Genomic DNA, 27,552 nt, shown 5'->3' with positions numbered 1-27,552 from the left:
CCTTGAACTTCTAGGTCTCGCCAGTCAAAATAAACTTCTCATCACGGACTAATACAGATATGAGTCCTGTCTCAGCCTTCTCAAAGAACAGATAATGGAAATGTCCCATCATGGTGAGATTAAGCAGAAACCTACAACTACTCCTACTGGATACCCCAGTGGCCTGTCTGTCCTCCCTGGAAGCACAGAAATAGCACCCAATGGGATTATCACTGTCTGTTTCCCACTCTAAAGAAATGAAAGGGGAAAACATCACCATCAGGTATCCTGTGTCTTACCTCAGCCTCCTTTCTGATGCGGGATCTCAAGGAAGAAGAAGTAAAATTACATGAGATATGTCAAAGGTCAGTGCCTAATGGTGATGACTGAAGTCTCTTTCTTGAAGGTGCGCCTGCGATATAGCCATGAGTGAAACCCACGGTCCCCATCCTTGAAGCTTCCCTGGGATGAAAGATCCAGACACTGACCAAGGCAGCCATCACATCCTGTTAAACCAAACCAGTGTCCAGGGCAATTTGGAAACAAGTTATGGCTAGAAAGTACACTAGGACTATATTATACACATAGTCATAGATAGATAGATAGATAGATAGATAGATAGATAGATAGATAGATAGATAATGACAAACTATAATATAGGACAACCTTCCAGGGACAGATTCAGATTCTAAATCTTTACCACCAGAAATCTAGCTCTCAAAGCTCATGTGAACATTTGATGGAGAGATATAAGTAGAGATCTGGGCATGGTGGAGCATACCTTTAGATACAGCACACAGGAGGAAAAGACAGGATGGTCACCGTGAGTTCCAGACCAGCCAGAGCTACAATAGTAGTGAGATTTCAGGGAGCTACCAAGTCCATGGCAGATGTAAAGGAGGCCGACTGAGCACAAGCTGCACATTTTGCATTTGTTGTTCTGCTTAATTTTGTAGCAACTCGTCTTACCTGGTTTGGGGCGTGAGCAAATAGAGGTGGAAACAGGTTCCATATTTGGGCAAGGTTAAACTGCAGAGGAGAACCACTGTATGGATCTGAGCCCAGGGTTGGCAGAATTCAAAGCCCTCATCTCCTGAACCATCATAGCTTCTCATTCTTTCCAGCAGGATAGAATGAGGCAGTAAAAGAATGGGAAGTAGATGTTTGGATGTTCTGCCATTCAAGTTAATGACTTATAATAATAGACTTTTGCCAGTTTGCACAAGAAATTAATTAAAAGAATTTTATCTTTTCTCTTGTTATTTTTTCTAAGCTTTAGTGACTATAATCCCTTATCTGATAGTGATATCAAAACCAGCCATCCAAAAAATGAATTGAAAACTTGGGAAAGATAATTAATAACCTCCATGCTCCATTCAGTACATTTGCTCTTGTCCTAAAATAAATGCTACTAATGTTAATTTCATATTGCAGTTGTGTTTTGAGAGTCTCTGGCCTCACGAGGAAGTCTTTAAAAGTCTCCACAAGGTCAACTTTAAAAGTTCTTGGGACTGGATGTCTTAAGGTGGACTGTCATCTACCAGGGAACATCAGGGTGAACCTTCCTCCAAATTAGCCAGGACACACCAGAGGCGATAAAATTAATTTCCTATTCAGAAATAGCTGGTCATGTTTGCTCTTCTCTTGTATAAGTAACATGTCTATATGGATATCTATGAAGCACAGAAGCAGTTCTGGATGGCTCAGTGGATCACTGATTTCCCACAGAAGACACCTCCCTTTCATTAAAGAAGGAAGAAAATTAGGTCACTGCCTGAGAGCCATAGAAGAGAGATGTTATGCTGCAAACAATTATATAAAAGCCAGGTCCCACTGAGAATCAACCTCCTGGGATAATAAAGAAAGACAAGAAGAGAGAGCTTTGTGTACAGCCAGGTCTGATGCTCCACAGCCCTGCTGAGAGGCAAATTCTTCCTGCACGCGGCCCTTTATTCAATCTCTTCTCTGCTAACTCACCCACATTTACACAGTCATGTTCTGTGCTGCCCAGGGCTTTGCAAGGCTTCTGGATTAACAGGGGAATAAGACAGCCAATCTCATGGGACACAGGAGTGCTAAAGAGAGTTTATAAAATGTGACTCATAAAGAACACAGGGTGGGAGCCACAAAGAAATGTGGGCCTTTGGGAGAAAGGGATATTAAATCTACATTGTCATGATGCCCAAAGGGATCTTGAGGTATGACACAGACAGAAGAAAGAGAAATGGAGTGCTTCATCAGAATTGAAAGCTTTGGTGCATCAAAGGACACTATCAAAACAGGGAGAAGACAAATCAGGAATAATGTTTGCAAAGTATATGCCTCCCAAGGAATTAGTATCTACAAGACTTCTGAATTCCCACAACTCAAGAACAGCAAACATGTTTGTTAGAAAATGATCAAAGGACTGAAATAGATATTTCAATATTAGAAAGCTGTGCAAATGGCCAACACTAACAAGAAAAGACAATCAACCTCACTGACTATTAAGTGATGCAAGGCAAAACCATGAGACACCACTTCACGCTCATGAAGATAATTATTTAAAACAAAAAAATATTGGCAAGGATGTGCCCAAATTGTAACCCTTGTACATTGTTGGTAGTATGGAAGTTCCTCAAATAGCAACACACAGAATTATCATGTAGTTCTAGAATTCTAACTGTGGCCATTAACCTAAAGGGATTAAAAAAAAAAAGAATGTTTTTCTATCAAGTATTCATGTATTCACATTTCATAGACCATTTTGTACAATGTCCAATGGTGGATACAACCCAAGTGCTTAGGAATGGGAGAACAATCAAAATGCAGGACATTCAGCTAGTCCTCTGTATCCTCGGGTTACACAGCCATCTGGTCAACCAAAGATTGAAATCATTTTTTAGATATTTATTTATTTATGCGGTGTTCTGCCTGCATGTACACCTGCTCACCAGAAGAGGGCACCAGATCTTATCGCAGATGGTTGTGAGCCACCATGTGGTTGCTGGAAATTGAACTCAGGACCTTTGGAAGAATACTCAGTGTTCTTAACCTCTGAGCTATCTCTCCAGTCCTGATTGAATACATTTTTAAATATCCTGTGCCCATACTGAATTTAGACTTTATTTCCTAAATGATACAGTAAAAGAGCTACTTATGCAGAATTTGCATTGTGTTGGGTTTTTCAACCAATTTAGAGATGATTTAAAGAGTACACAAAGCTCAGTATAAGTTCTATACTAATACTGTGTTGTGTTTTATAAGGGACTTAGCATGTTTGAATTTTGGTATCCAGAGATTTATCTTAAGCCCATCTCTATAGCTGCTGAAAGATGGCCATATATAATAGGATGTTATTTAGTCTTATAATAAAGGGGCTTCAGGTACATGGTGTTTATTAGCTCTTAACATTGTGGCTGCAAATGAGAATTCCTGCAAAAACTCTGTCTCTCCAAAGCTGAGTAATTAGAATTTCAACAATTTGAAAAGGTTGGAATGTTGCAGATACTATGTCTGGTGACAATCCACCTTGGCCTATCATTAGTCCCCTAAACTGCCATTCCTGGTCTTCTCCTGTATTGAATCTAATATCCTGTAACTAGTAAATAAAGACAGTCCTAACATCCTGATAAACACATAAAAACCTTTGTAATGTTTGAAACAAATCCCCATTCTCCGCCAATGAAAAAGTTAAGAATGGAATCAGACAGCATCTAAGGCCAATAGCTGAGACTTCTACATGTGGCTGTAACCCGCCTCTCTGAGGTTTCCCCAAATGCGTTTTTAAAATATGAGTTATGACTTTCTTTGTTCTACTATAAAACCTTTATGAAATTGCTTGCACATTGAAAACCGAAATTCAGAAAGTTGTTTATAACCATCTTGCAAACCTACCTTTGTCTCAACCTTGTTATGACTACCTTGTTATGCCCACACTGCAACAATGCCTTAGTTTCAGGAGGTCATTATGACTAACTTGTTATGCTTATTTCCTGAAGCTGTAACCTCACCTATTTTGCCTGCCAGATTCCCCATTTGGAAATCTCCTACCCCAGGTTTATAAAAACCTTGTCTTCCTCATGTCCAATGATGGTATCTTGAACCGTGCTTTAGGGGAAAGCCACCCATGTACATGAATAAATAAACTTGCTTCAATTAATTTAGGCATGAAAATATGGGTCAGTCTTTCTGCCTAAGTCTTTAAAATTAACAGTCATCAAACTCTATGATCCTAGCTATAGTCACTTATATTTGGCTCCAGAATAAACTCTCTCTTAATTCCCTTGTGTTAAGAGCTGTATTTTTGCCTTTGTGTTTTGACAAAAATAACCGAGGAAAGCAACATATAAGAGGAAAATTACAGCAGGTTTAGTGGCACATGATTTAATCCCAGGACTTTTGAGGCAGAAGCAGGCAGATATTGGTGAGTTCTAGGCTAGCGTGCTCAACAGACTGAATTCCAGGATAGTCAGGGCTAGGTAGAGAGATATCTGGCCTCAAAAAAATCTAAAAAGAAGAAGGAGGAGGAGCAAAAATTATTTTCAGCCTGTGGTTGGTTAGCTCCAATGCTTTTGATCTTGAGTTGAAGCAGATAATTACATAGGGAGTATGCAATGAAACAAATTTGCCTACTTCATTTCAACCAGAAAGCAAAAAAAGAAAAAGAAAGAGGGCGGGTCTAACATATCCTTCTACGGTATGCCAAGAGGACAACCTCCTCAAGATTCTATACAACTTCCAAGAGCCACGGCTCTAACCAATCATTTAATGTGTGGTCTTCTGGGAGACATTTATTATCCACATTACAGCAGCCCTAGAAACTCACTTCCATGTCTTGATGTAGCTAGCATGCATTTAGCCCATCTCCCAGTGTTCCTAAAACCTTAAAATTTCCTGCACTGCTTAAAGGTTCAAGTCCAAATTCTCCTGTGACCGAGGCCAACAGGGGCCTAGGTCAAAACAAAGCAAAACAGACAAACAACAAACAAAAAAAACATTAAAGACTCATATACAATGGTGGAAAGAGGCTAAACTTTCTCATTCTCAAAAGGAAGAATAGGGGCTTAGAAAGAAATGCCTTGATGAAAGAACATTAAACCCTGCAGCACCACGTCCTGCAATCAGAGCACATGGTGGTATGAGGTAGGCTCTGAAAACTTGGGAAGTTCGGGAAGTCCCAACCTTCTGTTGGCTGTAGACCATGTGGTTCTCTCTCAAGCTCTGTTCACTCCCTGTGGCTTCCTCTTCAGCTATTCCATGGTACTGGCATCTTGCTGGGGTCTCCACTGCAGTATACGCTCTCACTCTGTCAGGGTTAACTGCTATGTACTTCCTGACCTCCCAAGCTCACTCCTTCAGAAGCTCAGTGACATCTATGACCCCACAACTCTTCTACATGACTGCAAACTAGGATCAGGTGGATACTCTGCCACCAGCTCAGGCAATAGCCTTGCCTGCTTAGGAGAGCTTCCTTGGGAGTTCCTGGGTAGCTGAATGTCAAGACAAATCCTGCTGAAACTCTCCCTAGATTATCCTTTGTGAACTGGGTGTCCTGCCTCTTCTTCTCAAATCAGTCTTTAAGTGGATTTACATTTTATTGTTATTTATTAAATTTATTCACTCTGTGTCTTGTCTGTGGCCTCCTCCCTCATTTCCTCCCAGTCTTCCCCTCCCTCCTTCTTCCCCCCTATGTCCCTCTACTAGTTCACTTGATAGGGGAGGTCCTCCTCCTGTACTATCGGAACCTAGCCTATCAGGTCTCATCAGGACTGTCTGGATCCTGGGTCCTCTTTCTCTGTGGCCCAGTAAAGCACCTCGCCTGGAGCAGATGATAGGAGAGAGCCTGCCACTAAGTTCATGCCAGAGACAGCTCCTGCTCGCCTTACTAGGAACCCCCATGGAGACTGAGCTGCCCATGGACTACATGTGAGCAAGGGGTCTAGGTCCTTTCCATGCATGGTCCTTGGTTGATTCATCAATCTCTGCAGGCCCCAATGAATTTACATTTTTACACTTCTCAGACCTCTAACTCCTAAGGTACCCTCAAAGCATTTTCCTGTTGTTCTAAAATAAAGTGCCTTTGTATATTGTTTGTTTTTGTTGTGTTTTGTTGCCACAGAGTCTTCTTATATAGCACTGACTGAACCAGAACAAGCTATGTACTCCAGGCTGATCTCAAACTCATGGCAATCCTCCTGCCTAAGACTCACTAATGCTGGGATTACAGGCATATACTATTATGTCCAGAATGACTTCCTTTTTTTTAATAATGCCAATCTCCATATCATCCTTGAACAAAACTTTAAAATGTGCTCCATTTGGCCTTACTGCAAATTCAGGTCTTTCTGTTCTGTTGTTTTGAGAATCTTGATTCTCAAAGTAATTCTTGCTAGAACCCTGCTACAAAAACCATACTACAGCCTGAGGGATTTACTATCTTATACAGATAATACAGTCTATCATCTTAATGTCCATGCCCATAAAACCTCAGAGTATGGGCAAAGTGTACATATGTTCTTTGTACACACAGGACCTCTTAATCTGTTCTGAACAGAGTTCTCATTTCCACTGGACCCTTCATCAGAATGGTTTTCACTGTCACATTCTTATCAATGTTCTGGCTGTCTGAGCCCTTACAACAATGGCCCAAGGAAGTCTACTTACAACATGCTTTCTCTAACCTATCTCTTCACCCTCTGTAGATCAAGTTGGCTTAGAACTTAAACAGACTCATCTGGCTCTGTTTCCATTTTATTTATTTTAAAATGTTGTTTTATGCAGACTGAGAACATTGTACTTATATATTTAGGAATGTGCATGCACATACATGTAACAATAACTTTAATAAAAGGTCTTAAATTCGGAAAGAGCAAGAGGGAGTACATGGAAGAACTTACATGGAGCAAAGAGAAGGGAGAAATTTTGTGATTATATTATTTTTTTAATTTAAAATTAAAAATTGCTTAAACTACTCTAACTTCTTTGCCTTTCCTTATTCATTTTAGCATAATCTTATCTTCATTCACAAGATTATCATGATAATATGGCAGGTAACTACATTAAAATATTTGTCAATTTCGAGAGATTTGACAGCTTTGTTAGGCTGATTATTCAAATCTATGAAAACAGTTGAGTGTCCCATTGACTTAGAGTTTCTTTCATTTCTTTCATCAATTTTCTGCAGTTTGCAGAAATATTTTATATTTGTTTAAAAATATTACAACTCGTATTTCAATGTTTTTCACGACTACAAATGGTTTTACATTTTTAATTTTGATTTCTAAGTGTTCATCATTTTTCTTCATTACTCTTGTATCTAGGAATTCTTTCCCTTTTTTATGTTGGGGAGAGTTTTTCTAGGGCATGTATGTGGAGGTCCTGGGGCTGCTAGTACGTCATTTCTCTTCTCCCAACATGTGGGTCCAGCTCAAGTCATCAGGCTTGGCAGCCAATGCCACCTCTTCAGCTCTCATCTTGATGTCATTTTCTAGCTCTAGAAACATTTTAAGGAGATTTTTACATTTTTTACATAAGTATGCTACCTGCAAAGGCTCTTTTATTCTTACTTTGTGGTTGCTGAGTCTTGCAGCTCCCTCTCCTGTTGTACAGAGGTAAGAACTTCCTGTGCTGTGTTCTTAGCAGGGGAGAACAGACTTCCTTATCTCCGATTTTAGAGGCTCTTAGTTAGGGTTTCTATTGCTGTGATAAATCAGCATAACCAACACAACTTAGGGAAAAAAGGGCTTATTTGGCTTATATTTCTGCATCACAGTTCCTCATCAAAGAAGTTAGGGCAGAAACTCAAATGGGGCAGGAACTGGGAGACAGAAACTGACACTAAGGTCTTGGAAGAGCCCAGTTACTGGCTCCATGTAGGTTACTCAGCCTGTTTTCTTTTAGGCCCCTGAGCCAGCACACCATCAGCTAGGCCCTCCCACTAAACTGTCAATCAGGGCAATGCACCACAGGCTTCCCACGGGCCAATCTACTAGGAGGATTTTCTCAGTTGAAGTTTCCTCTTTCCTAATGACTCCTGCTTGTGTCAAGTTGACATACAACTAATTAGCACAGGAGGAAAACACACAGCCTTTCAACATGAAATTTCCTCTAAGACCCTTGGGAAAATTCCTACCATACTCTTTATTTTCTCATCATTTTGAATATACATGGGCACTGGGTTACGTCAGATACTTTTCCTACATCAAGTGACAATATAATGTGAGTCTTCATTGTTAGTCTGTAAATATGGTATATTTCCTTGATTGGTTTTAATAAATTGAACCAGCCTTGCATACCTGAAATAAACCTCAGTAAGTCATGATGCATGTATAACATTCTCATATATTGCTGAATTCAGTATTTTACATATTATTATGGTGTTTAGTCTTCCTTGTTGTATTTTTCTTGACTGTTTTTTTAACTCTTTTTTTCTTTATTAATTACACTTTATTCACTTTGTATCCCCCTTATGGTTCCCTCCTTTATCCCGTCCCAATCCCTCCCTTCCTCCCCCCTCAGCACACATGCTCCTCCCCAAGTCCACTGATAGGGGAGGTCTTCCTCTCCTTCCTTCTGATCCTAGTCAACTAGGTGTCATCAGGAGTGGCTGCATTGTCTTCTTCTGTGGCCTGGTAATGCTGCTCCCCCCTTAGGGGGAGGTAATTAAAGAGCAAGCCAATCAGTTCATGTCAGAGACAGTCCCTGTTCCTATTACTATGGAACCCACTTGGACCCTGAACTGCCATGGGCTACATCTGTGCAGGGGTCTTAGGTTATCTCCATGCATGGTCCTTGGATGGAGTATCAGTCTCAGGAAAGACCCCTGTGCTCAGATTTTTGGTTCTGTTGCTCTCCTTGTGGAGTTCCTGTCCTCTCTAGATCTTACTGTTTCCTACTTCTTTCAAAAGATTCCATGCACTCTGCCCAACAGTTGGCCGTAAGTCTCAGCATCTGCTTTGATAGTCTGCAGGGCAGACCCTTTCAGAGGCCCTCTGTGGGAGGCTCCTGTTTGTTTCCTGTTTTCTTCTTCTTCTGATGTCCATCCTCTTTGCCTTTCTGGATAGGGATTGAGCATTTTAGCAAGAGTCGTCCCTCTTGATTAGTTTCTTTAGGTGTACAGATTTTAGCAGGTTTATCTTATATTATATGTCTATATGAGTGAGTATATACCATATGCGTCTTTCTGCTTCTGGGATAGCTCACTCAGGATGATCTTTTCCAGATCCCACCATTTACCTGCAAATTTCATGATTTCCTTGTTTTTTATTGCTGAGTAATATTCCATTGTGTAGATGTACCACAATTTCTGTATCCATTCCTCCACTGAGGGGCATCTGAGCTGTTTCCAGCTTCTGGCTATTACAAATAAAGCTACTACAAATATGGTTGAGCAAATATCCTTATTGTGTACTTGAGTCTCTTTTGGGTATATGAACAGAACACCCACAGCACAGGCTCTAAGAGCAACAATCAATAAATGGGACCTCATGAAACTGAAAAGCTTCTGTAAAGCAAAGGACACTGTCATCAGAACAAAATGACTACCTACAGATTGGGAAAGGATCTTCACCAACCCTATATCTGACAGAGGACTAATTGCCAGTACATATATATAAAGAACTCAAGAACTTAAAAAGCAACAAATCAAGTATTCCAGTTAAAAAATGGAGTACAGGACTAAACAGAGAATTTTCAATAGAGGAATACTGAATGGCAGAGAAACACTTAAAGAAATGTTCAATGTCCTTAGTCATAAGGGAAATGCAAATCAAAACGACCCTAAGATTTCATCTTATACCCATCAGAATGGCTAAGATCAAAAACTCAAGTGACAACACATGCTGGAGAGGATGTGGAGAAAGGGGAACCCTCCTCCATTGCTGGTGGGAATGGAAACTTGTACAACCACTCTGGAAATCAATCTGGCGCTTCCTCAGACAACTAGGAATAGCGCTTCCTCAACATCCAGCTATACCACTCCTAGGCATATACCCAAAGAGACTGTTTTTTTGTTTGTTTGTTTGTTAATCAAGGAAATAACAGCCTCGTTAAAAATGGAAATGTTCTTTCCTGTACTTTCTGGAAGTCATTGAGTAGAACTGGTGTCAATTTTACTTTAAAATTTCAGTAGCATTTTCAGTGAAACCATCCTGACTTGAGGTTTCCCTTTTGATAGACTTAAATTAGGATCAATATACCTACTTCTTTCAAAAGATTAAGAATCATAGAGCTATTTGAAGTATCAATTTCATATTGGTTCTAGTTACTCTCTGTTGCTGTGTTGAAAAGCAACCTGGGAAAGAATTTCTTTAGCTTGCAGGTTACAGTCCACTACTGGAGAAAGTTAGGGCAGAAACAGAGGCAGGGAACATGGGGGAAAAGATGTTTGCTGACTCAATTTTCATGGCTTGCTCAGTTTGCTTTCTTATAGAACAAGGACCATCTATCCAGAGGTGGCACCGCCCACAGTAGGCTGGGTGCTTTTGTGTCAATCATTAATCAAGAAACACCCACAGGACAACCTGATGGAAATGTCTCAGTGGGGGTTTCTTCTTCCCAGGTGGCTATAATTTGTTTTGTTATGGGTTCTGCTTATATCCAGCATCACTCAAACACCAGGTCAATGCAGATGACGAAAATTGATTGTAACCAAGCTGCTACTGATCAATCGTGGCTGCAGAACAGACTCGGAAGCTAAAGTGCTACCCCGAGCCAGAATATCACAGAATATTTAAGCTTGAAAACCACAAACATCTATGTCAGGTTATTGTTATATTTTTCCGCAAATCAGGAATAAGGGCTTTCCTTATGTGGTTGATCTACATCAACTGATACAGAACGTAGGTTTTACAGTTTTCAACTAATCAATCAAATTCATTTTTTCTTTTGTAGTTAAGAACAGTCGTTATGTTCTGCAACAGAAGATAGCAGAAGCTGTTCAGCTATTGGGAAGTCCCCAGCTCCCCTAGGACCTGGGAATTTAAATTTAGTTCCCCCCTATGATTAAATAGAGTCTGAAAACAAAATGACAGTACTTAGGACAAGTCTTTTGTTTCAAGTTTCAAGCTGACAAAGAGGAACCAGCACAGGGGAAGTTGAGGTAACTTGTATTTTTCTCTTTTCTTTTTGTTCAGGAATTTGTCTATTTTATCTAGGTTTCCTTTTTCCTGAGTAGAGTAGTCCTTGGCACTTTCCAGTTTTCCTTTTGGCATTTGCAGGAGCTGTCGTATGTTGGTTTGCTATGAGACTAGCATTTTCTGCCCTTTCTTTGTCTGTCTTGTTGATTGGTCAGTTTCTTTCTATTGTTTTGTTTGAATAATTACTTATTTGTATTTCTCATAGTTTTTTTGTTTGTTTCTAAATTCAAAAAAAATAAAACAAAACTGGAGTAGGAACAGCAAGATGATTCAGCAGGTAAAGGTTCTACTTGGTAAGGCTGACGACCCAAAGCCTGAACTTGAGTTGAATCCCCAGAACTGCCATGGTGGGGGGAGAGAACTGACTCACATGAGTGCCCTCTCACACCTACATGTATGCAATGACTCATTTGCATGTGAGTGTACACACTCACTAAATATTTTAAAAAATCATGTGGGTCTAGAGAGGTGTGGCTCAGTAGTTAGGAGCAGTGTGGTGCTCTTGCAGGTACCTGAGTTTGGTTCCCAGCATCAACTATCTGCAATTCCAACTTCAGGCGATACATCACTTCTGGTTTCTGTAGGCACCGTCATTCGAGTAAGTAGAACTCCCAACACACACACACACACACACACACACACACACACACACACTTACGTGTAACTCAAAATAAATAAACCTTTAAAGAATTGCATGTGTATGTGTTGTGTGTGTGTGTATGCGCATGCTCACACGTAGGTTGTCTGTGTGCATTTGTATATGAGCATCCCTTTGAAGGCCAGAGGTTGGCGTTGGCCTCTCTTTCAGTCAGTCTCCACTTTACTTCCTGGGCAGCGTCTCTCATCATGGAGCTTGCTGACTTAGCCAAGCTAGTTAGCCCACCCGTGGACATGGCTCCAATCCTTGTGCAGCACAGCAGTGCTTTATCCAGGGAGCCATCTTCCCAGCACCCTAAGTCACACATTTTTAATTTTACCTGTATTGTTTTCTTTTAGTTTCTTCAGATAAAGGGTTAGAATGTTGACTTGAGAGCTGTCCACGTGCAAATTTCCCTTTCAGAATTAACTTAGTTCCATAAATTTTGATGTATTATTTTCATCTTGATTCATCTTAATGCATTTTTATTTCCTTTGAGATACCCTCTTTAATGCAGGAATTACTTAGAAATGTAAGGTTTGGCCTATAAGAATTTGAATATTTTATTATCATCTTTCTAGTTTGACTCCTTTTTTTATAAAAAAAAAAATACATGTAAATGTTCAGTTCTGTCACGTTTGGTAAGGTTAGCTCATGGCACAGGCACGGTGCATCCCCACTTGTGGTCCCTGGGAGCTTGAGCAGGTGAGCACTCGTGGTTGATGCACTGTGGCGTCGATGTTGACAAGGTGATGTTGCTGTGCCCCTACATTCTTATTTCATTTCCATCTAGTTATTTACTGTGTTGCTGAGGGATAGTATTGAAGTCTCCAACTGCGGTGGCTGAAGAGACAGCTCAGTTCTTACGAGCACGCCCAGCTCCTGTGGAGCACCTGCGTCCCTGTCACCCGCCTTAGGATGCTCACAGATGCCTATAACCAAGCTCTCAGGGATCCAGTGTTCTCTCTGGACTCCATGAGTACTTGCACTTATGCAAACTCATACACAGACACATATATGGATGTATAACTTTAAAAAATAAACTTTTATGACGTCTCCAATTACAGTGGGTTTATCTATTTTTCTATCAATTTCTTCAGGTCTGCCACTGCCTATCACGTACCCAATGTTTGGTGCTATGATCATGTCTTTTCTTGATGTATTGCCCCTCTCTGTATCTGTCTTGTTTTGTTTGACCTGAGCTACCTTCATTTGATACTAACAAATGTAGAAATTTCTCCTTTTAGAATCAGTATTAGCATAGTGTAATCTTTTAATCATTTTACTCTATATGATTATATCTGAAGTAGAATTCCTATAGACATCCTATAGTTAAATGATGTTTTAAAATCCATTCTGCCAGCTGGAATATGTAGATCATTTACATTTAATCTAATCACTGATATTAGGACAGTCTCCTGTGTTAGCCCTTCTCTTTTGTTTTCTCTCTCTTTTTCTAAGTACATTTTTTTTCTTTTGTGTAATGCTTTGTGCCAGCTGTCAAGAGGGTCTCCGCTATCAAAGAGGGCACCCACCACACAGCCTTACAGCGTGTTGCCTCCTTCCTGTGAACGAAGCACTGTTCAGTGACACCATGCTGGCTTCTCAGATGATACTGTTATTTGTAGCATCTGTGCTAGGCAGGTTTTTGCTCTTTGCTGCCTTTTATGTGGAGGAACCCTTCGCTTGGGATCAGTATTTGGATCTTCTTGTTCAATGCGCTGCAGACCTCCGGGACCTATGTTTGCATGACACCTGAATAAGCCCCCCAAGGCTTCAGAGACTGAAATTTAATCCTGTTCTTTTAGTAGGAGGGTAATGCTCCACTCAACCATGGAGCTTAGAGGTAAGTAAGGCCTGTGGGAAGTGATGAGGATTATAATGAGATCAAGAGGGTGGAGCCTCAAGATTCAATCCTTGCAGAGTCAGAGGGGTGGGGGTGGGGGCAGGAAATAGATACTCAGGCCTACTCCCTGTAACATCCTGGGGTATTTTCAGTGAGAAGACCATCACTGTTTGTAGAGACTTGAGCTTTCACTAGAAGTAGACATTCTTTTACTCTCTGGCTGTAAGAAATATTTTTGCTCTATAAAGACGTTCTTTCCTGTTCCCTTGGTCTAGGGTAGAGCCTCTTAGAGGTTCATCCCTAGATTTGGGGGGGGGGGAAGTCCCTACAGACATTGACTCTGGAATGCAGCATGAAAGTGTGATTGTCACTGCTGAGTCTGAAGTGGGTATAGACCCTCCCTGACCTTCACCACTGCTCTAAAAAACAAGGCTCATTATTTTTGTTTGTTTGTCTGTTTTTCATTCATGAGTACTGGTCTCTGCTTAGATATGTGGAATATGGGCAATGGAAGCAGAGAAAGAAAAATCTTGGCTTTCCTGGGCTATGATCATCAATAAAATAGAGCAAAAGAGAGCCGTAATCTAATGTACCATGTTACTGTAATTAGAGCCTCATGCATTCAGCTCTCTCCCGCCTTCCCTCTGAAATAATGAAACAGTTTAATATAAAGAGTCATGACTTTCGTCTCCATCATGTGGTGCTCAGTGATTGGGAAATTAGGCTAACAGTGCACACTTAATGGATTCAGAGCTTAAAATACGAACGGAAGGACACAGCACAGGAAGTCAGCCTCGCCAAGCTGAGAGGCCTCATTCCACCAAAGAGGAAAGCAGGACTCAGAAAGGGCAAGTGACCCACAGACGCCAGGCACAGAGACCCGCGTCCAGGCCCCTCCTTCTTGCTCTGTGTTCTTTTCAAACCTCCACATTGCCTCTGGAAAACTTCATAAGACAGAATATTCTAGAAAGCTCTGCACACACTGAGTTAGCTGAACTAAACAACAGCTTAAGAGAATATAGGTTCTGGGAACTTAGGATGTTGCCAAAACTTTCTATACATGTCACAGCATGTAAATGTCATCAACAAAAGGCTTGAATTTTTTTTTCATCACTGAGGATTGGACCCAGTGGCTCAAGTGAACTATGAAAGCACTCTATCACTGAGCTACATCCCTAGTGCTAGGACCACTTTTTATCATACTCATTTCATTCCTATGATATAGAAAGAAGAAAAATTTTTGTTACAAAATTTGTTTAATTTGTTATTCATTAAGCTATTTGTGTACATACAAATGAAAAATCAACTTTAACTTTGTTAGATTTAATTTCTATAGTGATACTGGGATCATCAGATAAAGGACTTACTAATATTTAGGTTTGTAGTTCTGCATGACATAAATGATGGTTGTTGTAATGAAGGCACACAGGCCTCCCTAAGGAGAGGAGTCAGCACCCTCACAGTACAGCCGGAAACAATACTCCAGCCTATAATGTGCAATCCGGATTAAATGTGCTACTTTCTACCTAAAATGCAGAAATTAAATGGATCTCTGGCAAAGTCATGGACCTGCCCTTACTCTTCTCTCTTCCTTCTTCCTCTAGGAGAGACTGAAGCCTTGAAGAGAGGAGCCTGGACTCATTTCCCACAGTCCCTGCTACTGAACTTTAGAAGTCCAGTCTCTGAATGATTGGTTCAGTTCTTCTTCCTCCTCCTCACTCTGCCAATAAAACACACTACCTGTTCACCATTCAGACCCATCCAAGGTGGCCAAGACACACATGGCAGAACCTGCTTCTGACAGTTTGGAAAGATGGAGGAAGCCTATCTCTGACCAGGTGGTCACTTGGAAAGACACAGCAGGTCATTGAGAAATGGGGTTATAAGGTCCACAAAGAAGGAAACCACTCATCCATGGACTTGGCTTCCCTCGGCCCAGTTTTGCCTCTACTTATCTGGAATGCAGTCAGGACTTATTCAAAGGTCACGCAAGTAATGATGATGGATGCGGAGCTAAGAGCAGGACACATCTCAGGGGCACCTCAGTGTGCATCCGGGGCCAAAGCTTGATGGGAATGTGTAGCCACCACCCGATGGCTTGTAGGGTCCCACTGTTGCCACTGTGTAGCCACCACCCGATGGCTTGTAGGGTCCCACTGTTGCCACTGTGTAGCCACCACCCGATGGCTTGTAGGGTCCCACTGTTGCCACTGTGTAGCCACCACCCGATGGCTTGTAGGGTCCCACTGTTGCCACTGTGTAGCCACCACCCGATGGCTTGTAGGGTCCCACTGTTGCCACTGACTCATGAAGAACACAAACCCCAGGGGAATTAAGCCTGAGCTGATAAAGGAAACAATCAATATCCATTTTGCAGATGAAGAAACTGAGGCACAAAGGGAAAAACTACTCCATCTGAGACAACCAACATCTATAATGGCCTCGTGGTCTCAGATGCAGGGCTATACTCTTCTCACTCATAAACATGATTTCTCTAGCACTCTGGTGATCTCCCTGAGTCACCTGCTCTGGACATCTCCTTTAGGGGGTATTATCACCTGATATAAATGATCTGTCATCTCCTAAACAAAACTAAGCATCACGCTCTGTGAAGACTTTTATGTTATTACCAAGATCTCACAGAAGTCTGGAGAGCAGGGATGCCATTCTGCAAGACCCTGACTGTCTGCTGCTAGTAATTAACATGAAAGTGAAAGGACACTCTCGGAACACTACCATTTCAAAATCACTTTTCTTTCTAATTTGCATCTCATTTTGTGTGTGTGTGTGGTTAAGTGGACACAGAGGGGGGAAAAGATAATTGCAAACAAACTTCCTTATCTCTTTGGCTCCTTGCATTACATCAGGCATTCTATTAATGCTTCTAAGAGAACTGAATATACTGATTAGAAGTGAATGCAGCTACTGTCTTCCTGCAGCTTGTTCAAAAGCTTCAGTTTTACAGGGATTTTAAAAAGTACGCCCAGAGAACCTGCACGTTTGATGTCCCTGATGAAAGATATGAATACAATAGAGTACCAGCTCAGCTGCAGCTCACACTGGTATAGCAAGCATGCAACTCAGGCTTGAGTAGGAGGGCCCAAAGTCTCTGCCAGGATCAACAGAAAGAGTGAGGGTGGGTGAGGGGGTGAACACTGCACTTTCTTTGAGGTAATATGTACATTATATGCTATTTGCTAGCAGCATGCCAGCTCTGATCCTATTTTTACTCATTTGATGATTCTTCAAAGAAGCAAGATGGGAAGATCCACAGCTGATGGTTCTGAGAAATGATGCACATTTTACTAAAACCTTCCTCACTGAGTTTTCATGGGAAGAGGGAACTGGACGAATCAGCCTGCCTTGAGTTGGTTTGGCTCTGAGGTCTTCTGTTGGCCCATTCTCTGTTACTATGACAAAATACCTGATGGAGAGCTCCCAAAATCAAAGATGTTTACATGACTCACAGTTATGATGCTTCCATGGTGTGGGGTCTGAGTAGGACTTAGAGAGGAGCTCATGACCAATGGCCTTACAAGGGCAGGAACAGCGAGGGGTGGGAGAGGCAAAATGGAGAGAGGAAGACAGGGATGAAGTGAGGGAGAGAGAGTGAAAGAGAGAGAGAACAAGAGAGAGAGAAAGAGAAACGCCCATGACAAGGCTCACAGGTAGAGGGCAGGGATGCGCCAATCTTGAAATCGTCACTAACGTCCACCTTTTTCAGGATCTTTTTTAACAACATGCTAGGTACATATGAGCCTGGTGGGACAAACAATAACAAATCTCAACAAGCTTCTTGTCCATTTGCAGATGTGGTAACAGCAAAACCAAATGAGTGTGAACAGTGCGCCTGCAGCAGCCCTGTCCACAGGACCAGACACACAAGCTTGTCTCAACTCTTGTCAGCACCAGCAGATGTCAGCTGACAGGGCCCCAGCACATCACTCGCTGGCTCCAGAGAGCAAGTCACACAGGGTTTGCTTGCAGCAGCGAGCAACTTCAGGTCACTTCTTCACACCTCACTCTTAGAACATTAAGCTTAAGCTTGCCCAGAGTTGATCATTCATGTACCCACCACCTCTGCCTTTCCTGCCATGCTAGCTGAATCTGGCTGCAGCATCAGTCATATCTCCCTTTGTATCAGAAAGGGAATTTATTTTGAAATTATTTTGAGTGCATTTTCATATTGTCTTAACGAATGATTCACAGGCTTGATATCTTGGAGAGGAGCTACTGATGCAGGAGGGTTATTCCAAAGACCACTATGTTGCCTCCTACAGACAGGAGTTGTTTCCCCAGAAAGAAGCCTGCCAGTGCCTTCACATACACAGAATGACTGGGATGTCCCACGACAGAGCAGAAGTGCAGTCATGGGAGTGTCAAAGGCGATCACGAGCTCTAATTCACTATCTAGCCACGTTTAACATGAATTCCTATAGCAGGTTACAGTTTTAACATAGTTGTGGTCATCAGGCAGCGTGGGCCTGACAATGGATGAAGCAGCAAGTGATACAGTCCTTTTCACAGGGAGTGGAGGACAGCAGAGAATTCCCAAAGGAACACTAGGTGTGCAGCATTTCTACAACTTTCCATCTTCACTGGGCCCTGCTCAGAGGAAATCATATTTTTTTAAAGGAAGTCTGCTTTTTCCTTCCGCAGGCAGAACACTCACACCACATTTCTATTCATTTATCCTTCAACCTACCACCCGCTGGCTTATCCATCCAGCCACCCATCTATCCTGAGCCGGCCACTCATTCACCCACCTCTCCGTTTCATCTGCCTTTGCAAACATCCACATCCATTCATTTATTCACTCATCTGACAGTCCATGCATCTATCCGTGTGTGTGTGTGTGTGTGTGTGTCCTTGGGAGCTTACACACACACCCGCGGTGCTAAGGCACACACACATGCAGGCACAACCAATCATCCAGTCACCCACTCACTATCCATCCATCCATTCTGTGCCCGAGTGCCTTCTCTACATCCAAAGTCCTGGTCCTTTCCGAGGGACTGCATCCCCACAAACAGCTAACCTCATTTTGAACAGCAACCACAGTAGGAATAATGCCTCTGCAGGTCTTCCCCACTCACCACGGGTTTCCCTGAGCCCAGCAATGCAAAGCAACATGCTGCAGTTTTTTCTAACAACTGAGGTAAGAAACTTGGGAGGCTGACAACAAAAGGATAAGGAAAATAAAACCCAAAACACCTAGCTTCTAAGAGGCCTTCCGTTCGTACGTCTGTCAGAAGTACAATCACTGTGCTTGTACAATTGGGGCACTTGAGGCACAAAGGACACACACTTCCAACTGCGCCACACAAACAAGTTTAAATCCTTAGACATCCATCCCCAACACAGCTTCACCACCTTCTGGATGTGCTAATTTGAGGGCCTGGTGTTTCTCAGGCTGCAGTTTAGAGCTGAGATCCACTGGTCTGCAGGGTCATGCTCTGTCTGGGATTTTCAGTCCTCAGTTTCCAGGCTGAAGGTGGTGAACCAGTGTCAGTGGCACAGGTGCCGTAGGATGTCAACATGTCCCCATTAAGGGAGGACTTCTGTAGGTCAGCAAAATCTCCAAAATCAGCAGACAAAACATGAGTCAACCGTCAAGTCATATACAAAAGAGAAGGAAGGAACTCAAATACGCCAAAGAAAAAGGTTTGAAACTTTCCAATAAAAAGAAAACTTTAGCAGTCCTTTCCTGTTAGCAGTTCTGTGGCTCTTCACATAGGCTACCGCTGCTCCTCCCATGAGCCACCGCTTCTCTGGGAGCCTGTGACTCATACTTCTCTGGGAGCAGTCCCAGAGCTGTCTTTCCTACCTGGCTGGTCCTCACGTGACAGAGCATGCCTAGCACAGGATATGTTCAATCATTATGCATTTCAGAGGACATCAAAGTAGGTATGATTTCCAAATGCCCTACATGCTAACTGGCAATCAAAGCTACGCCCATCCAGAAATAAATGTGCCAGATACGATGGCTTCTGCCTGGGGTCCCAGTGCTTAGAAAACTGTAAGAAGCTTGCTTGCTCCGAGTTCAAGGCCAGTATTGGCTCCACAGTGATTTCCAGGCCAGCCTAGATTACAGAGTGAGACACTTTCTCAGAATGAGATGGGGATGGTGGTGCGCACCTTTTGTTTCAGCATTCGGGAGGCTGGGGTGGTGGATCTCTGAATTTGAGGTAAGCATGGTCTATGTTATGTAGCAAGTTTCAGGCCAAGCAAGGCTACATAGTGAGACTGTATGAAACAAACAAAGTGAGGGGCTGTATCAGAGGAAGGGAAGCTGGACAGGAGGTTCCAAAATGCAGTTAGATCGGAGGAAGAAGGCCTAACGTTGTGCAGCACCGAGCAATGTAACTGCTGCAGACAGCACCCTGTTCCACCTTGATGAAGAACCAGAAAGTGCCAAATGAAAGGACACGGAAAAGGCCACGGGAAGTAACTGATATTTCGTGCAGACAGGTGTAATGACTTATCGGACAGCCCTTGCTGCAGGTGCGACTGCTATTGCAGTCACAAAGAAACTCATTGCCCAAGACCTAAAAAAGCCGAGTCGTTCGTGAAGTTCCCCGCAAAACACGAGACTGTGTTCATTTCCCCGCTCATCTCAAATCCATCACCTCTGCTTTCCTGAGTCAGTGGCTTCAGATGCGCCTCCACGTGGGCCAGCCTTCCCTTTTGCTCCTATGTGCTACAGCTGGTTGGTACTCACTGTGGCTTCTGGGAGACCTCTCCTTTCCCCTCCACACAGAACTCGGTCAGAACCTGCTTTCCTTCCTGCCTTGCACCCTGAGTCTGGGTGCTGGAGGCCACATATTATTCCCCCGAGCAAGGCCCATGTCTACCCAACCCTGGGCTCAGGGCCAGCACCATTGTGGGCCAGGCAGACTTAACAGAATAAGTCTCTTAAAGTGTTTAGAAATTATTTTTAAAGAACTGTTTTTCTGTGTTGGTCAAAGTCAAGTACGGAGTCTAATCTGAAGGCATCTTGACCGAGAAGGGGCGCGAGGAGGACTACATAACCAAGAATGCAGCAGGTGACATGTTGTGTGTTCTGTCTGTAAAAAGGAGACGGTGGGGCTGCAGCTCGGTATAAGCGTGTGCGGTCAGGGTATATGAGGTCTTGGGATTCATTCCCAGGACCCCAAACTCCATAACAAAACAAATGCACTCCTTCTAATTTGTAGTATAGTCCCCGAGTCAGGTATAAAAAGTCACACAAGCTAGAACAAGTACAACAGCATGTATGACAGAACTCCGTGACGTCCTGCTGGGGACCAAGTGTGTGGGAGCCTCCGGAATTCACATGTTGAGCCCTGTTCCTCAAGGCCCTTGCATTAAGAGGTGAAGCTCATAGGATATGATTAGCTACTAAGAGTTCCCTTTAAGGGACGGAAGTGCTTCCCTTGTAAGACGCTGGAGGGAGCGTCTTTGGCCACTGTGTCATGAAGGACTAACTAGAGGTGCCATCTATGAACCGAGAGTAAGCCTTCAAAAGACGGTCACCTGGCACCTTGATTGTGTACAACTATGAGTAATAACCTGATGTTTATAAAGTATCTTGCCTGTGGTAGTTAGCTACAGCAGCAGAAAAGGCACAACCAAAGGCACGAGAGTTCGTTAAAACGCTATGTTTTTGTTTTGGGTTTTTGTTTTTCTTATTTCTCAAAGACCTAGAATTTAAAACACAGTGAGGTAGTTCTTTTAAGTTTCTGCTCTGAAATGTGACTGTGTGTGACTGACCACACCTTTCTGAAAATTCGGACTTGAAACTTTTTTAAGACAATTAATCATTTCCAAAGCTCTCTCCACAAACTTGCTATTTTGAAACTCCATTTCATAAACTGGGGAGGTCAGAGTCTATGGAGTGTAGTTAAGCCTTCAGCATGTGAGAGTTCTCCAACTACTGCCCAGCACTGCTCCGTGAGGTCTTCACTGTTATCATTATGGTATGCCTTAGATTTACTACTTAATGAGTTAAAATCTGTTCAAGGACAATTTCACGGGTGAACACCAGGCATGCTGACCGCTCTCACGTCATGTTCATCAATGCCACTCTCCCTACTTCATGGAGGACACGGTAAACCACATCAAGAGGGCCACCCTCACAGCCTAGGCCTCCCTCTTCAGAGGAGAGAACATTATAGGAGCCTGCATCAGGGCTCTGAATGGCCATTAAGGAAAAGATATTTCCTCCTGGGCAAAAGAATGGGATCTACATCTGGCCTTGGATGCAAACCGAAGGTTCAAGGCTCCTCAGAGCATAAGAGTTAACCCAGCTGGGCCCATTGGTCACCTGACCTAAGGGACCACCCTCAGAGAGGCAGATTCATCTTACCTCACGCAGAGATGGGCGGAGTAATCACTCCTTTCCTGAGATCAAGTGCCTTTCCTTCCTAGACACTCCTGGATATGTGGCTCTACTACAGTCTGCTCGATTTTCTGAATTACCTATAAAAACAAAACTTTTCCCTTTCCCTTCCTTAATAAAACAAAAGAAAAGAACAAATAAAACACACTTTTTCCTTCTTTCAGATACTTGCCAAAAGCCTGAACATACTGCCTTCAACATTTTGGGCTTTCTCACTTTTTTCTCTGAAACTGTCCCTGTGAACCCACTTCCTTGATGTAGTGGGCTGTCTCTTGCTCCTGTCTCCATCTTCCTCCTCCTGGAAACTGCTGAGATTTATACCATGCCTGCTCCGGGTTCAAGTAAAACAAACAGAATTGGCCACGTGCTTCCTTCTGGGTCCATTCTTAATTTTTTTTTTTTAATTAATAAGACCAAAGACACTAAAAAGCAACTCCTGTTGACCTTGACCCTGGAAACGTGGCAACCAACGCAGGGTTCCCCCAAATTTCCAGCAACAATAGGGGAAATAAAGAATGGACTTAGGATCTTACTATCTTTTCAAAAGGAGGCAGATGCCCAGGCCTATTCTAGGAACATGTGTTTGTTCTCACTGTTCTGTGCTGAGCTGTAATTAAGACACTCCTCAGGTGGGGTGGAAAGCTCCCGAGGGTACATGGTATGCGTGCAAAATAATGAGCTTCACCAGAAAGACAGCACTTTTAAAAGGACACTGTCCACTCCACACAAAGGGAACTGCTCTTAGCATACTGAAGTGATTTTCCTACAAAAATACCTGCTTTTGCTTCTTTTTCGGAATAGTTCAAAGTTTCATTTCTCTACGTTTTCATTTGCTATTAATATTTCGACGCTTAAAAGAAAAGAGATGAAGTCTCAAACTCCAAACCTCTGGTTTGATGAAGAAACTACTCTGGTGTCACTGTCATCGTAAACAATTGACATGTCTCTCTGTCCCTTCTAGCACCAGGATTGAACAGCCAGACAACCAGCCACCTCAGCGGCTATGCGGAAGGAGCCGCCACAGGCCCCTTTCCCTGATGGGAAAACCGAGGCGGCCCAGGGACCCGTTAGATGAACGTCCCAGAACGTCGCGCTCACTCGCGATCTTTCTGTCCAAGTGTTACCCGATGCAAAGGAAATGGTCTGACAAAGTTGGCAGGGCACGGGGAGATGAGATGGAGATGAGGCGGGGTGTGGGATGGGCGACGGTCGGTGATGGTGGTGATGGTGATGGTGGTGACGGTGGTGACGCCGGGCCGGCTCCTTTCCCGTTTTTCCATGACTGCCAGTCCTCGCAGCCTCCGCCGTCCCCGCGTGGCCTCTGCCCGGAGAAACAGGATTTGCACCCACGCCGCACGTCCGCGGGCGCGAGGCTGCGGCGCCCCACGAGCCGGCCACGCGCCCTTCTGCGGCCCCGCGCCGGCGCCGCCCAGCACCGCGGCGGCGGAGGCTCCTCCGGCCCGGCCTCCCTTCCGCCCCCACCCAGGGCAGCGCCCGCGCCTGGACCCGCCCCGCCGAGCCCCCCGCGGCCCGGCCCCGGCCCCCGTGACTTACGCTGCGCTGGGCCCGGCGCGCCCCGCGGCCCGAGACAAAGGCTGAGAAGCCCGGGTGCCGCCGGCTGCTCCCCTAGCTGCGGCTGCCGGGGACCCGGAGGAGGATAGGGAGGATGGAGAGGAGGAGGGGCGGGGAGCAGGGGGAGGCAGCGAAGGAGCGCGGGGGAAGGGCCGGCGGCGTCCGCCACCCGCCGCAGCGGCCCTAGCCCTGGCCCTCCTCCTCCCTCCGGGGGTGCAGACCTCCCCCAGGGACAAGGGTACCGCCCCCCAGGGGCGGGGTGGGAGGAAGAAGAGGGAAGGAGGAAGGCGGTGAGTGCGCCTGTGTGCTCCTCCTCAGCCGTGAGCGCCTCCACCCACCCCCGCGTCCGCCAGCATCCCTGGGAACAGGCTAGACAACCCGCCCCAGCCGCCGGGCTCCCAGCCGCCCGCGCCCACCTCCCCTCGTGCTACACAGCTCCGCTCCAGACCAGCCAACCCTGTCCGCGGACCTGAAGGTTAAGGGCCAGAAGGCACTGGCAAGGGAGAGCCACCTGAGAGGGGATGGCGGGGAAGGAGCCTTGGTGAAACACTTGGAGAAGTACCTGTACCTCCTGACCACTAAGGTTGAGCAGCTAGGCAGGTGAGATCTGCCGGCCCAAGTCTCCCACGGGGCGTCTCTCCCGGAAAAGTAACTCCTTGGCCTGACTCAGCCGTTTGAGTCTTGGTGCCAAGAGTGATCTTGATTTTTTTTTTTTTCATTTTTTAAAAACTTTTTTGTGATGTCTGTTGTGTGTAAGTCAAAGGAGGAGAAGCATGTAACAAACCATCTTCAGCCTCAAGACGTGCCAGAAGTTTCCAGTTTTTCACCCACTCCACTTAAAAACATTACAAAGTCAGTTTCCATTCCTTCTTGTCATCTTGCTAAAGCTTTTTTCGGAGCCTCCTGGTCCCCAGGCCTGTGCTAAGGGCTTGGGTGGGAACCGGTATACCATGAACTGAGCAACGCCAGTCCACTAAGGGCCCAACTGCTGTGGCTGTGCCGGACTCTGCCAAATGTGGCTGATGCCTCTCCCTCCAGAAAAACGAACAAACAGAAAAGAATGTCGACTTAACTTCCAAGGGTTTCAGTTCAGTTCTTAGCTTACTGAACCTAAGTGCACGCTACAAGCCAGAGGTAGGCTGGAGTCTTGAGGGTGGAGCCTGGCAGCCTCCAAGAGTCCCCAGTGGTTGGATTGAAGTCCTGGGGACCACGCACAGCATGAGATCGGTGCAGGACTGGTCCCTGCCTGCTGCGCAGTAACCCGGCAATCTAAGGACAGACTCAGGCCATGCTGAGGGGTCCCGGGCCTTTCCTGTATCTCATCCCTCCCATTGGCCAAGCAGAGGGGGTGCCCTTTGGTGTTCTGGGAGCAGTGCTGTGCAGTAGTTGGGCAAATAGATCAAGATGAAGACTCTAGTCTCAGACCACCTGGCTTCCTTCACCTCTGGTCATGTGTGTTCTTGGACCAACGACTTGACAGCTGAGCCTCATTCCCCCCCCCCCCCCCCCGGGAGAAACCAGGAATGTGGATAGGGTTTGTCAATTGGGGCTGCTGGGAGGCATTTACACATGTAGAGTGCTTGGCCTAGAAAGGTCCAGAAGGAGCTGTGGGCTTTCCGTATGGCAACGCATGGCTGAAGTCCAGAGAGACTGCTGTTCCAAACGACTTGCAGCCATGTCTTCAGAGCAGGGAAGAGTCCCAGCCCCATGTTGTTGTTTTCAGAAGAAGCTGAAATGTACAGAAAGCAGAATGGCTCTTCTCTTCCCTGAGGCCTGCAGAGGCTGATGCAGGTGCTGGCCTCCAGGCCTCCACGGAACCTCTCCCGAGCTGGCTCTCCTTATGGCATGACTCTGGGGAACAGTCCTGGAAGGCCTGCTAGGCCCTGACTCGGTGTGGACTGTTCACAACAGCCTCCTCATGCCACAGCTGTGGTGGCAGCTGTCAGGCATCCAGATTGTGCATGAATTGAGCTGGTGTCCATCCTCCGTCTTGGCTCTCCTTGTGATGGCCTCACCATTGCCCAACCCCATGCTATGCAAACTACTACTAGACTGTGCAAGAAAAAACAAAACAAAAAAAAAAAAAAAAAAAAAACCGAAAACCTCCTCCCAAGAGGGCTGGCCCTGCAGTGTGAATCCCAGTCCTTAGCCAGCCCAGCAGCTGTCATGGGTGACTTGAACTTGGCTCATGTGCTCATCTTCATCTGGGGCGGGGGGCACAGAACCTAGAGAGACAGAGGCATGTATGCCCTAGAACTGGGGCATCCAGCACCTTGATAACGACATCCGGGTTTGGATTTTCCATCCCCTGGTTGGTCTCTGTTCTCTTCTGTAATGAGAAGCGTAGCCCTCTGCCCTGGCGGGGCTCAGGACTTCACTGACCTCTTACGTTGAGAGCTGTCCTGTGTCTGCTGTCTTTGCACCACTGGGGAAAAGCCCTAAGAAAACCAGTTTAGAGAAAGAAAGGGTTTGGAGGTTCTCAATGGTCCCTTGTGGTCTGTTGCTTGGGGCAACAGAGAGATGAGGCAGATCGTGGTGGGAAGCTCACAGTGCGGCAAAGCCGCTCACTTCATGACGGCTGGGAAGCAGAGAGGAGATGGACGAGGTGACAGTGTCTCCTTCCAGGACACTCCCCCAGCTTCCTGCCGCTCCACCCCACATTTTAAAGGTTCTGTCACCTCTGAGCAGTGCAGTCAGGTGAGGACCATGCCCTCAGCATGTGGGCCTCCCGTGGGCATTTAAGACCTGAGCTAAACCCCCACCCCCCAGTTCTGTCTTTGATGTTTCATATCCCTCCCACCGGCCTTCCTCCATTTCCCTCTTGGATCTTTCAAACCCATTGTCCTTTGCTGTGTCATACTATCCTATGTCACCGAGTTTTTAAAACCTTGTGTTGTGCTTTGCCTGTACAAATACATGAAAATATAGGTGAATAAAGTCAAGTCTCAGTTTTTATAGGACGGAATAAATAAATGAAGCGTGGTGTCTGGTTCTCTTCAGAGAAAAACTACCAAATTGTAAGTGTTCTTACAGAACATGGAATATCTTGTGGTTATTGATGATAAGTTTACCAAGGAGCCTTAGGAATGGGTTAAGAGGACACATAACCAGGGGCATTATTAGCATCCGTTTGTTCTTTGTGGACAGTCTGACACTCAGGCAGCTCTGAGGGAGAACTCTATAAACTATTAAAATGACAAAGGACTTTAGTCTAGATAAAGAAATGGAGTTCAGTTAGCTAAATGGAAGACCATACAAATGTAAGCGGACAGCTTGCAGTGATGAATGGGCTGAGATAGCTATAAAGATCAACCTACAGAAGATTAATAGGAGGAGAGACGTATAATATCTGGGCTTCCAGCTGTTGAGGAGTGCTAAACTTATTGACATTGAAGATAAGCTCAGATAAAAGAAATTCCCTCCAAATGGAGAGAAAATACTTTAAAATAAGGCTAATGCTAGTGACTGAATTAAGGCAGTAAATATATCTGTGGTTCCAGCTCATTTACTCTTCTAGGGACTACAGATCATTATAATGAACAGTAGATTATTAACCACAAAGTGCCCTATGCATCATGAAGAATTTGAGCCACTTACTCTCCCACACCAAGGGAAATCCAGTTGTTCCAACAACAAGGAAGCATGCATACACCGGTCAGAAACTAAGAAAACAGAGAACATCATAGAAAGTGCTTTTGTATCAAGACATGAAGCCCTTGTGCCTCCTTGGTGATCTGGGTAGACTTTCAGCCAAGAGAAACTAATGGGAAAATTGATAAGTGACATTCCTATGCTAGTTTCTAAAAGGCAGGGAGCCCGGGTGGCTCACTTGGCTTGCCCTCAGTGTGCCCTAAAGGAAATGCCAGCCCCAGAACCAAAGCCAGATCCATGAGAGCTCATGAAGGCGTGCAAGGTCAACAGTCTCAGCCTTGCTGGTGTCTCAGCCTAGGCTCCAGATGGGGAACGAAGACGCCTCCAGACCACTGGTAAGCTCAGTTTTCAAACTGCTGAGCCTTTCCCA

General features: G+C 44.6%; 1 protein-coding gene across 1 annotated transcript in view; it reads right to left on the bottom strand.

The window, feature by feature from the left end:
• Gpr45 (G protein-coupled receptor 45) overlaps nucleotides 1-23,863 on the bottom strand; it is an 82,150-nt gene extending 58,287 nt beyond the window's left edge. The window contains exon 1 of the mRNA XM_060369972.1: nucleotides 23,514-23,863. The gene's annotated coding sequence lies outside the window, so the exon portion shown is untranslated. The remainder of the gene's footprint in view (nucleotides 1-23,513) is intronic.
• Between the last annotated feature and the right edge of the window lie 3,689 nt (nucleotides 23,864-27,552).

This window comes from Meriones unguiculatus, chromosome 16 (genome assembly GCF_030254825.1).
Source record: "Meriones unguiculatus strain TT.TT164.6M chromosome 16, Bangor_MerUng_6.1, whole genome shotgun sequence".
Classification (NCBI taxonomy): Eukaryota; Metazoa; Chordata; class Mammalia; order Rodentia; family Muridae; genus Meriones; species Meriones unguiculatus.
The sequence above is the reverse complement of the archived record's forward strand: the minus strand, read 5'-3'. Positions and strand labels throughout refer to the sequence as shown.